Below are 11,589 nucleotides of genomic sequence, written 5' to 3' on the forward strand. Positions count from 1 at the left end.
GCGTTGGGGCAATGGGACCGTAGCCTGTCGTGCGACGTACAACAGATGCGTACGTGGGTCGGTCATCGAACCGGGATGGCGCTTCGGGGACAGGAGGTGCCTGCGCAGCCTGTCGCACCTCGTCCCTGACCAACTTCGGACAGCGCTGCCAGCGGCGCAGGTGCAACCTGAGGCAGATGGATCCGTTGCAGTTCCTCCCGGACAACGGAGCGAATTAGTTCACGCAAGGTGTCTGCACTGCCGCCGAGACACGACGAAAAGCCTTCGGGCACCATGCAGTTGATGTCCCGGTTGTACTGGCGGGCCCGTTGTTGCAGCGTCGTCTCCATCGTGGTCGCCTCGGTTAGAAATTCCGCCACCGTGCGGGGTGGGCTGCGCACGAGGCCAGCGAACAGCTCCTGCTTAACCCCACGCATGAGATGGCGCAGCTTCTTCTCCTCTGTCATGTTGGGGTCGGCGCGCTTGAAAAGACGGGCCATGTCTTCGGTGTACATGCGCACGCTTTCGTTCGTGCGCTGATTTCGGGAGTGCAGCGCAGCTTCAGCCTTCTCCCGGCGGTCAGCGTTGGGGAACGTAGCCAGGAGACTCCGGCAAAACGTCTCCCAGGTGGGAAGTGTAGCCTCGTGGTTTTCAAACCACGTCCGAGCAGACTCTTCCAGGGCAAAGTAGACGTTATTCAGCTTGCGCTCGTCGCACCAGCCGTTGTAGCGTGCGACCCGCTCGAACGTCTCCAGCCAGTCCTCAGCGTCTTCGAACACGTCACCGTGAAAAGATGGCGGTGTTCGCGGTGGGTGGCAAAGGATCGGCGCCAGGGGCCTGGTGTCAGCGGCCATGGCAGTTGGACTCGACGGTAGAGGCTGGATCGGCGGCTGGGTCCTGGTGTCAGTGGCCATGTCAGTTGGACTCGGCGGTCGAGGCTGCGTCGTCCTTGTTGGCGGGGGAAGGGGCCCAAATTCAGGCGACTCTCCGCGGAGACGGCGGCTGGGTCGCTGGTGAACCGGTGTGAGGTCCGTAGTGACGCTGTACGGAGTTTGCAGGTCGGGAAGCGTACCCAGCACTGCTCCACCAAACTGTAGCGTGCAACGCCAAAAAGAACACCCGCGCAGAGACGAAAAACCTGCGGCGGTCACCCAGTGGTTCGAGCGCGCGCGAGAGAGCCAACTAACTTCTTCCTCTTCTAGCGCATGCACTACTTCTGTCTCGTCTTCGAATGCATGTATCAATATGTTTCTTCAGCTGTATAGTAGCGTTCCCATGCATCGTTGGATTCCATTTCGCAGTATTTTAAAGTCGTTTTTTTTCCTTTCTAATCTCTTAAGATCGTGTGAGAACCACGGTTTTTGGCGGTTTGCACGAAAGCTGATAGAGGGAATGAATTTGTGTGATAGTTCGTTTATCTTGTATTGAAGACTGACCAGTTATCAATGAGAGTACGGTGATGGAATACTGATTGAAAACAAGGCAGAAAAGCTTCTAGTGCGCTATTGATTGCTTCGTAGTTTCCTTTATCGTATAAGCGGATGGTTTTCGCGAACGTTTGGCGGGAGGTGGGGGAAAACTTGAACGTGGCATGAATAACCTTATGATCACTGACTTCGCGCAGGTATGTAATTGATGATAAGCTTTCAGGGTCGTTGGTGAGTATTAAATCTAGGATGTTTGAAGATTCGTGCGTAACGCGAGTCGGTTCGAGCACCATTTGCCTCAAGTTAAAATTTAAACAAACATTTACAAAATCTCTAGCTTCAGAGTTACCTGCTGTTAGTGGGCCTACATTTTGCCAATCTATACTCGGGAAGTTAAAGTCTCCAAAGAGAACAACTTGTGCAGTGGGGTATTTCTTTGTAATTTGGTCTAGAGAATCGTTTAGTTTAGGAGCGAATAACGGGTTGGTGTTAGGGGCCCTGTAGCACACGCCAAGCAGAACGGTTTCCGGTGAAGCGCTGCATTTTATCCATAATATTTCTAGATCTGAAGTTATGTTAACAAGGGAACACGAAATTTGGTTGTTAATAGCAATAAGAACACCTCCTCCGCGTTTGCCCTGACGATCTTTACGATAAACGGTAAAATTCGGTAAGTCATCTAAAACTTCATTATCACTGACGTCGCTTGATAGCCACGTTTCAGTTAGGATTAATATGTTACTGCCAGAAGATAAAAGGAGATTAGACAAGGCCTCGCGCTTTGGAAGGAAACTGCGTGCATTAGTGTAGATTATAGAAAAGGAAAGATTAACTCGACAGTTAGTCGGCGGCTGCTTGCGCGCTTTCCGACGGCGAAAAGATTCCTATGGGATTTCTTTGACTGTCTGCGTAGCTTGGTCAAAGATATACCGTTTCGGCCCCATGTGCAGCGTTTTGTAACGGAGGGAAAATGGTGCAGACTTGGTCCTAGCAAAGGCCACAAGGTGTTTTCGTGCGTTTCGAACGGGTAGAGAAAAATCTTCGCCACTGCTGAAACCAGTGTTTTTAAGCTTAGTGCCTTTCGAGAGTATGATCTTTTTTGTTTTGAATGATGACAGCTTCACTATTATTGGCCTTTTGCGGTCATTGCTGTGGCGGCCGAGGCGGTGTGCGCGCTCTATTTCTTTAGGTTCTATCACTAGGTTGAGGGTGTCAAGGCAGTGTTGAAGGATTGTTTTTTCTGATTGCTCATAAGACTCTTTTTCATTTGGGTCCGGAAGGCCGTAGAATACCAGGTTGTCTCTTCTCGAGCGATTCTCGAGATCGTCCAGACGCGTGTTCAAATCAAAAAGCTGCTCTGTCGTTGTATCAGCGTTTGCTTGAAGTGTTTGCACTTCGGCTCGAAGGGTGGTAAGGCACTCGCATTGGGTTTCGAAGTCAGCAATCCGTTTGCTTAGGGCAGATATTGATTTATCAGTTGCTACCAGTTGACTTTTAAGGCCCTGCACTTCAGTGATAAGTTGTAACTGTCCGGAAGACAGCTTTTGTAATTCAGTCATAATATCATGAAGATATTATGATAAGTGGTCCCGGATTCGTTTCAACGTCGCCCGACAGTAATAGTAGAGCGCGAACGACATTTACACATTCAACAGCAAGTTCAAGGCAACACTGCGGGCTCGGCAGCTGTACCAGGCAATAGTTGCTAGTTTTCGTAGCGAAAAGGGAATCAACCACCTGCATAGCAAAGGTAAGCGGATTAGCGGCCCGTGCAGTGGCACAGCCGCAGAGCCCACAGTGTAGAAAGTTGGGCTAGTTGGTTGGTAGTACTATTGTGATACATTCCAGCGGCTAAAAATACAGGGACGAAGGTAGACGAGACAGGACGAACGCCGGACGAACGCCGGCGTTCGTCCTGTCTCGTCTACCTTCGTCCCTGTATTTTTAGCCGCTGGAATGTATCACAAGAGCCCACAGTGTGCCGAAGGTGGGTGTCGCTCTTTTATAGATGACGTGTATGATGCTGTCGGTGACGATGGTGACGCCGATGCAGCCTCGTTGGTCCGGCATACGAGAGGTGGCGCTGCCAGGGGTTCCGTAACGTTGATGGTGACCAGTTGCAAGTTACACAGTTCATCTTGTTGATGTGGTGTCCGGTTGTCAGCTGCGTAGCCGGGTGTCCCGATCGTCAATATCGGCAGGAGAGCAAAAGTGACGACTTGAGCAAGGACCTGCATAGCGAAGGTAAGCGGATTAGCGGCCCGTGCAGTGGCACAGCCGCAGAGCCCACCGAAACGTGATGAAATTTGCAACCTCATTTCTTCTTCGCGTGACTTAGTACTACTTACAGAAACTTGGCTAAATCAATCAATAACTGATCTCGAAATATTGCCTTCACTCCCTCACTTTGATATCTTTCGCAAAGATAGACCCGGCAATGCGCGCGGTGACGGTGTTCTAATCGCCGCTAACCGATCGCTGCGCTGCACGCTCGTTGATATCTCGACCCTTTTAGAAATAATCTGGATATCTTGCAATGCTACCTTTCCGCGTTTCCTAATTGGTGTTTGCTATCGACCCCCAACTAACGATGACTCTTTCTTAACTTTATTTTACGAATCATTGCAAGCTATAACAACCACGTATCATAACACCCCCGTCGTTCTTTTTGGTGACTTCAATTATCCCTCGATAAACTGGACTAACCCCGCTTCCACCTTGTCAAAGTGCAACAATGAATGTGAATTAATGAACACGTGCCTGACTTTCGGTCTATCACAGCTGGTCACAGAACCTACTCGCATTACAGACCACTCCTCTAATACCCTGGACCGCATTTTAACAACCCACGCCGATATTTTTTCTTCGCTTATCTTTCGCCCGTCCGCGAGCGATCACGCTGTAATCTGTGGCTCTTTCCACTGCAGTTCACTCAGAAGCAAAAAAACAAGAAAAAACTGACTCTCTCTGGTAAAGGTGATTATGCTGGTATGAATACAGAGTTGGCATCTTTTTGTGACACCTTCGCGGCCAGTTATCAAGAGCGTCCTGTTGATACTAACTGGCAACTTTTTAAAACCGAAATGCTTCGTCTAATCGCAAAGTATATCCCCACTATCACAATAACACAGCGTGCGCAGTCGCCATCGTTCAATTCAGTACTACACCGGTTGAATAACAAGAAAAAAAGGCTCTTTCGCATTGAAAAGCATTATAACAACGACGCTGCATGGGATAAGTATTTTCCGGCCACCAGCGAGTACAAAAAATCTTTATATACCGCCAAACACAACTTTTTCAACAACACTCTGCCCTCTATGCTTCGTAACGACCCAAAACAGTTCTGGAAAACAATCAATCCTTCAGTTTCAACCAGTATTTCTTTGTTCCATAACGACGGCTGCAATGTTCCTGAACACGAAGCAGCTGGTATACTAAATGATGCATTTAGCGCTGTCTTCACCAATGAGGCACTTGCGCACCTCCCTTCACCCCCGAATTATGCTCATCCTCAAATGTATCCCATAACCTTCGACCCGTTCGGCATCTCTAATGTAATTGACAAACCAAAAAATTCATCCACCGTGGGAACAGATGGCATTATTGCCGAATTGCTTAAAAATACTAAACAAGTCAGTAGTTTTGTTTTGTCACTCATATTTGAGCAATCGCTAACTAGTGGCACCATTCCTGCCGACTGGAGGATTGGGAAGGTCGTTCCTGTCTTCAAAAAAGGTAACCGTTCATGCCCCACCAACTACAGACCGATATCTATAACAAGTGTTTGTTCAAAAATCATGGAACATATTATTTATTCTCAGGTTACATCTTTCCTTTCATCGGTGAACTTTTTCCACCCCAATCAGCATGGCTTCCGTCAAGGTCACTCTTGTGAATCACAGCTTGCTCTTTTCCTTCATGATATTCGCAACAACCTTGACCTTAATACACCCACTGACGCATTTTTTTTAGATTTCGAGAAAGCCTTCGACAAAGTATCGCATCGTCACCTGCTACTCAAACTGTCATGCCTTAATTTAGATCCTTGTTTGTTCACCTGGATCATCAGTTTTATAACCAATCGTCTCCAGTTTGTTGTCGCGAACTTCCATTCATCCGCTCTTTCCCATGTCCGGTCAGGTGTTCCTCAAGGTACTGTTTTAGGCCCCCTTCTTTTCCTAATTTATATTAATGACCTGCCAAATAACATGTCACCTAACATACGGCTGTTTGCCGATGATTGTGTGAATTACCGCTCCATACGTCGCAAATACGTCGCAGATGTAATTGCACCAGTCCTTGCGAATATCTTTAATATGTGTTTACCTACGTCTATATTCCCAGTAAAGCTGCAGGTTGCCAAAGTAGTAGTGCTCTTTAAAAAGGGGAATCGAAACGAATTGGGTAATTATCGGCCTGTATCTATATTGCCGATTTTTTCAAAGGCTTTCGAGAAAATAATTCATTGCAGGGTTTCGAATTTCATCGAAACCTCCAATCTACTAACACCTTACCAATTTGGTTTCCGGAAGAATATGTCAACTGAATTAGCCTTGCTTCACCAAAAAGAATATATTTTAACACAATTTGAGAACAAGAAAATTGTGGTTGGCTTATTTGTTGACTTCTCCAAGGCTTTTGACTTGGTCAATCATGAAGTTTTATTGAATAAGTTGGATATTTACGGTGTACGTGGATTTGCGTTAAATTTACTACGGTCATATTTATCCCACCGGCGACAAGTAGTCCAAATTAATAACTCTCAATCACAAGTCCTACCACTGGCTTGTGGTGTCCCACAAGGCAGCATATTGGGGCCTTTGCTCTTTAACCTTTATATAAATGACATTGTTAATAATAACCAGGATGCAAAATTTATCATATACGCAGACGACACCAGCATGTTTCTCTGGTAATAATATCGATCAACTTATCTCTAGTTGCAATCACACAATAGTTCAACTAGAACAATGGTCGTCCTATAATTATATGACGGTTAATGCAAATAAAACAAAAGCGGTTATCTTTCGGGCAAAGAATAAGCCACTCCTTCCTCATGCCGACATTATTTTTAACTCTCGTCCTGTTGACATTGTTGACCATTTCAAAAGCCTTGGTGCGACATTTACTGCTCACATGTCCAGGGAAACTCATGTGAACTTACTAGTGACGAATTTAGCTCGGATAACAGGAATAATTTGTCGTCTCAGATACATTCTTTCTACAAAATTTAAACTATTGGTCTATAATTCACTCTTTTATTCACATGTTAACTATTGCCAATTGTCTGGGTACAACTACATTCTCTAATCTACAAAAAATTTATGTCATGCAGAAGCGATACCTACGTCATATGTACAACGCTGGTTATAATGCAACAACTGCAGGTTTTTTTCATAGAGCGCGTGTTATCACGGCTCATAAACTATATCTCTACCGTTTGAGTATTAGATTTAAATATGAAGTAAGACATAATATACATAACCTTGGTACTGTGGCATATTTATAAAAAAATGAGCAATATTATGCTACAAGACATGTAGAATATTGGAAAATCGTTGCACCCCGTTTGAACTCTGGCATGGAACGCCTATGTTATTCTTTACCCTCACTGTTAAACCATTTTGTATCTACTAACTTTGATTTATTTATTTGCTCCACTGCTAAGCTTCGATCTATGTTTACTGAGGATGAATAACTGATTTTACTTATCCAGGGATTTCATCTTTCGGACCACTCTGTTTTACTTCTGCTCTGCACTGATCAAGTGTTTTCATTTTCTTTTGTTTGACTGTATGCACTCTTGCTGTTGACCAAACGCTGCTCATTAAGTGGGGCGACGGACTCGTCAAGCCGCCTATTGACGGCTTTTTTCCGTCGTCCTCCATCTGTGTACTGTACATGGTGGAAATAAAGTCTTCTCTCTTCATAAATAACCAATCAGATGTTGCCGTCCTACAGAACGACCTCCTTAAAGTGCAAGAGTGGTGCGATACCTGGCTCATGAAACTAAATGTCAATAAAACCTTTTTAGTCTCTTTTCACCGCCGACGTAACTACTCACCTCCCAACTACCTCCTTTACGGTTGTCCCATAACTCAAACCGACAATATTAAGTACCTAGGTGTCCGTATCTCCAGTGATCTATCCTGGCACAATAATGTTCCTAATATAGCTAACTCAGCCAATCGCGTCCTTGGGTACTTACGGCGACACTTTTCCTTAGCACCCCCTTCCGTCAAACTCATTGTGGCATCTTCACGTGTGTTTCCGATGTGCGCGCACCTTTTATCGCCTTATCTGTCGATCCTTCATAGCTTCGAGCTATCGCTATGTACACGTGCTCCTTCCTATCTTCCGGCCACTCGGCTGCTTATAAATACGTCCTACACTTTTGAATAAACGTTCATTTTTCTGGTTGTACTGGCTGTGCGGCTGCTTCCCTGGTTCGGCGTTCTGCGGGCACGCTATGGATATGCAACAGTGGCGACGAGGATGAACGCTGCCCATGCAGTGAAAGTCGACATTGAACAGGAACCCACAGAGAACCGAGAAACCAAGGCCAGCATGGCTCACCACCTTCCGGACTTCGAAGAAGGCAAAGATAAGTGGCAACCGTACCTTGTTAAAGTGGAAGCATACTTCGAAGCGAATGCGATTGAAGACGGGTCTAAGAAAAGAGCATTGCTGGTTGCCGCGTTAAATACGCATACGATTCAAGTGCTGGCAGGAAAGGTTGCCCCACGCAAACCAAATGCGTTGACGTATGCAGAAGTCGTCGAAGTACTAAGTGAGCACAACAGTCCGAAGAGACACGAAATCACCGAAAGCTTCAAGTTCTTCAGTCGTTGTCAAGCGGAGGGAGAGCCGATTAAAGAATTCCTGGTAGAGATTCGCCGAATAGCTGACAATTGCAATTTTGGCAGTGCTTTGGATCGCATGCTACGAGATCGCATTGTGTGTGGTATACGGTCAAGTGCCCTACAGAAGCAGCTACTGGCAAAGCAGGACTTAACGCTTCAAGACGCTGAGACCATGGTCCTTGCAGCTGAGGCTGCGGATAGTGGCGTGGAACGCCTGTTTAGACCGACAACGGCACCCGGTACAGCGACACCCGTGTTAAAAGTACGGGCGTATCATACGGGAATTCGGCCAGATGAGAGGACTGCTGCTGAGCATCAAGAATGCGCAAGGTGTGGTAGTACAAAACATAATGACTCAGGTTGCTCCTGGTCTAACGCCCGTTGTTACCGCTGTGGACGACGTGGTCACCTCGCAAGGAAATGTCGAAGCCACGGCGCTCGGGGACAATGCACGGCAAGGACGGCGCAAACTAACGCCCTTTCAGGGACGGAAACCCCAGTAGACTAGGAACACGATGCCGCCAACATTTGGACTTTGGTATCTCAACGAAAAAACTGTCTGGAACCACCGATCCGCCGAACATTTGTCTGGGGAGGCGTGCAGCTTAGCATGGAAGTCGATATTGGGTCGCCCGTTTGTGTCATTCCGCGTCAGCTGTACGATAAGCATCGCGAGCAATGGCCGAAACTCAAACCGTCCAGCCTGAATTTATCGTCCTACACAGGACGCCTTCCAATAGTTGGGGAGCTTGCGCTCCAGGTTTGCCATAAATGGGCGACAGTAAAGTGTGGGCTGACCGTGTTGGACTGTGCGGGACCAAGCCTCTGTGGTCGTGATTTAATCCAGCAGCTGAACAGCGCAGACGTTCCAGTGGTTCGGTTTGTCGAGGACTCCGTGTCAACAAAAGAAGCAAGCGAAGCCAGCGTGAACAACATATTCTATGACTACTACGACGTGTTCTCCGAGGAACTGGGGCTTATCAAGGGTCCTCCAGCCAGCTTGCACCTGAAGGAAGGCGCCGTACCCAAGTTCTGTAAGGCCAGACCCATTCCATACGCGTTACGCGAGCGAGTGTCACTTGAACTAGACCGCTTAGTTTCTCTGGGCGTACTGTCCCCGATGGCACATTCTGAATGGGCAACGCCCATAGTCACAGTGCTTAAGAAAGACGGTGCAGTAAGAATCTGCGGCGATTTCAAGGCCACGGTAAATCCAGCGTGTGCAACAGAGCAATACCCATTGCCAATAATTGAGGATATGTTTGCCCAACTTCATGATGGGGACTATTTCAGCGCTCTTGATTTACGGGATGCATACAGCCAAGTGGCTTTAGACGATAACGCGAAGAAAGTTTGCGTCATTAATACGCCAAAAGGGCTATTTTGCTACAATAGGCTTCCTTTCGGGATAGCCTCTGCACCCGCAATATTCCAAAGAAAAATGGATGAAGTTTTGGCTGGCCTTCCAGGAGCGCAGGCTTATCTTGACGATGTGCTCATTTCAGAGAAAGCGAGTGACAGCGGTGAGAGGCTCAAAAACGTCTTAGAGCGCTTCCGAGAGTGCGGTGTAAAGCTAAGGATCGATAAGTGCAAGTTGCGTAGCCCAGCGGTAACTTATCTTGGTCATCGCATCGATCGTGATGGGCTTCATCCGACAGAGAAAAACCTTGACGCTATCATGCAGGCGCCGAGCCCCTGTAATGTCAACGAGCTACGTGCGTTTTTGGGTATGGTTACGTTTTACGCGAGGTTTCTGCCGAACATGTCAACCACACTTGGTCCATTGTATCAGCTGCTTGAAAAAAATGCACGTTGGCAATGGAAACAGCCTCAAGAGCTCGCCTTTGAACGTGCCAAGGACAGCCTTAAAACAGCCAAGGTTCTCGTTCATTTCGACCCTTCGAAGGAACTTAAGCTTGAATGTGATGCATCTCCGTACGGTGTGGGAGCTGTCTTGTTTCACACGACTGGTAACATTCACAGGCCAATCGGATTCCGCTCGCGAACATTGACTCAGGCGGAGTGCAAGTACTCACAGCTCGAGCGAGAGGCACTGGCTCTGGTATTCGGCGTTACGAAATTCCGTGACTACCTTCTAGGTCGGGAATTTACCTTGGTGACGGACCATCAGCCACTGCTCGGCCTGCTGAGATCAGACAAGCAAACGCGCACAATGGCCGCCGCACGGATAAAACGGTGGGCGCTTCACCTGGGGGCCTACCGATACCGGCTACAGTACGCACCAGGACGACAGATGCTGAATGCGGATGCCCTGAGCCGACTTCCGCAGCGGTCTCCGGAATCTGGCGACGACGGTGAGCCGCCCGAATATGTGCTGTCGCTGAACCAGCTGAACAATGGCGCCGTAACAACGCGTGAGCTGAAGGCATTGACGTCTTCTGACCCTGTCCTGGTCGAGGTCAAACGGTACATACTACATGGGTGGCCCAGGAACACAAACGGAATGACCCGGGCTGTGCTGCCGTTTTTTGACCGTAAACTAGAACTATCCGTAGCACATGAACTGGTGTACTGGGGTAATAGGGTCATAATACCGACCGAAGCTAGGGAGCGAGTGCTGCATATCCTACACGAAACGCACCAGGGTTCACCGGCAATGAAATCCGTCGCACGTTCGCTGTTCTGGTGGCCAGGCCTCGACAGAAACATTGAAGAGGTGTCTGCTCAGTGCCAGCACTATGTGCAAAATCTGCCCATGCCAGCCGCGGCCCCCGTCGTTAACTGGCCTGAAACAGGCGAAAGGTGGTCCCGTATTCACATTGACTACGCGGGTCCGATGTGCGGAAAAATGATACTCGTAGTAGTCGACGCACATACCAAGTGGCTCGAAGCACTGCCTTTGGCGCATGCTTCAACGCAGACTACAATTAACGGTCTGCGTGACATTTTTAGCAGGTTTGGAATACCTCGCACAGTCGTTTCTGACAACGGTACCCAGTTTACCAGTGAAGACTTCGCGTCGTTCATGGCAAACAACAACATTGTGCACCTTCGATGCGCTCCATAACATCCCCAGTCTAATGGTGCGGCGGAAAGGGCCGTGCGAACTGTGAAAAATGGCCTTCGAAAAATGAGTAAAGGGAACCTGGAAGAGAACCTAGCACGGTTGCTTTTTAACTACCGGAGGACTCCGCAAAAGTCGGGTAAATCCCCAGCAGAGCTGCTTTTGGGCTATCAAACACGCTCACGCTTGGACACATGTTTTCCTCCAGCCCTTGCGGGACCAAAAGAGAGCAACGATGACTGGCTGCCACTACCTCCTCATCATCATCATCATCACTCACTCACTCATCATCATC

The 11,589-nt window shown here is 47.9% G+C and overlaps 1 pseudogene; it reads right to left on the reverse strand.

Annotated features, from left to right (window-relative positions):
* Positions 1–2,233: 2,233 nt before the first annotated feature.
* LOC149345286 (uncharacterized) lies at positions 2,234–3,688 on the reverse strand (annotated as a pseudogene).
* Positions 3,689–11,589: the final 7,901 nt, after the last annotated feature.

Source organism: Amblyomma mixtum, chromosome 5 (genome assembly GCF_055824585.1).
Source record: "Amblyomma mixtum isolate Tamu chromosome 5, ASM5582458v1, whole genome shotgun sequence".
NCBI lineage: Eukaryota > Metazoa > Arthropoda > Arachnida > Ixodida > Ixodidae > Amblyomma > Amblyomma mixtum.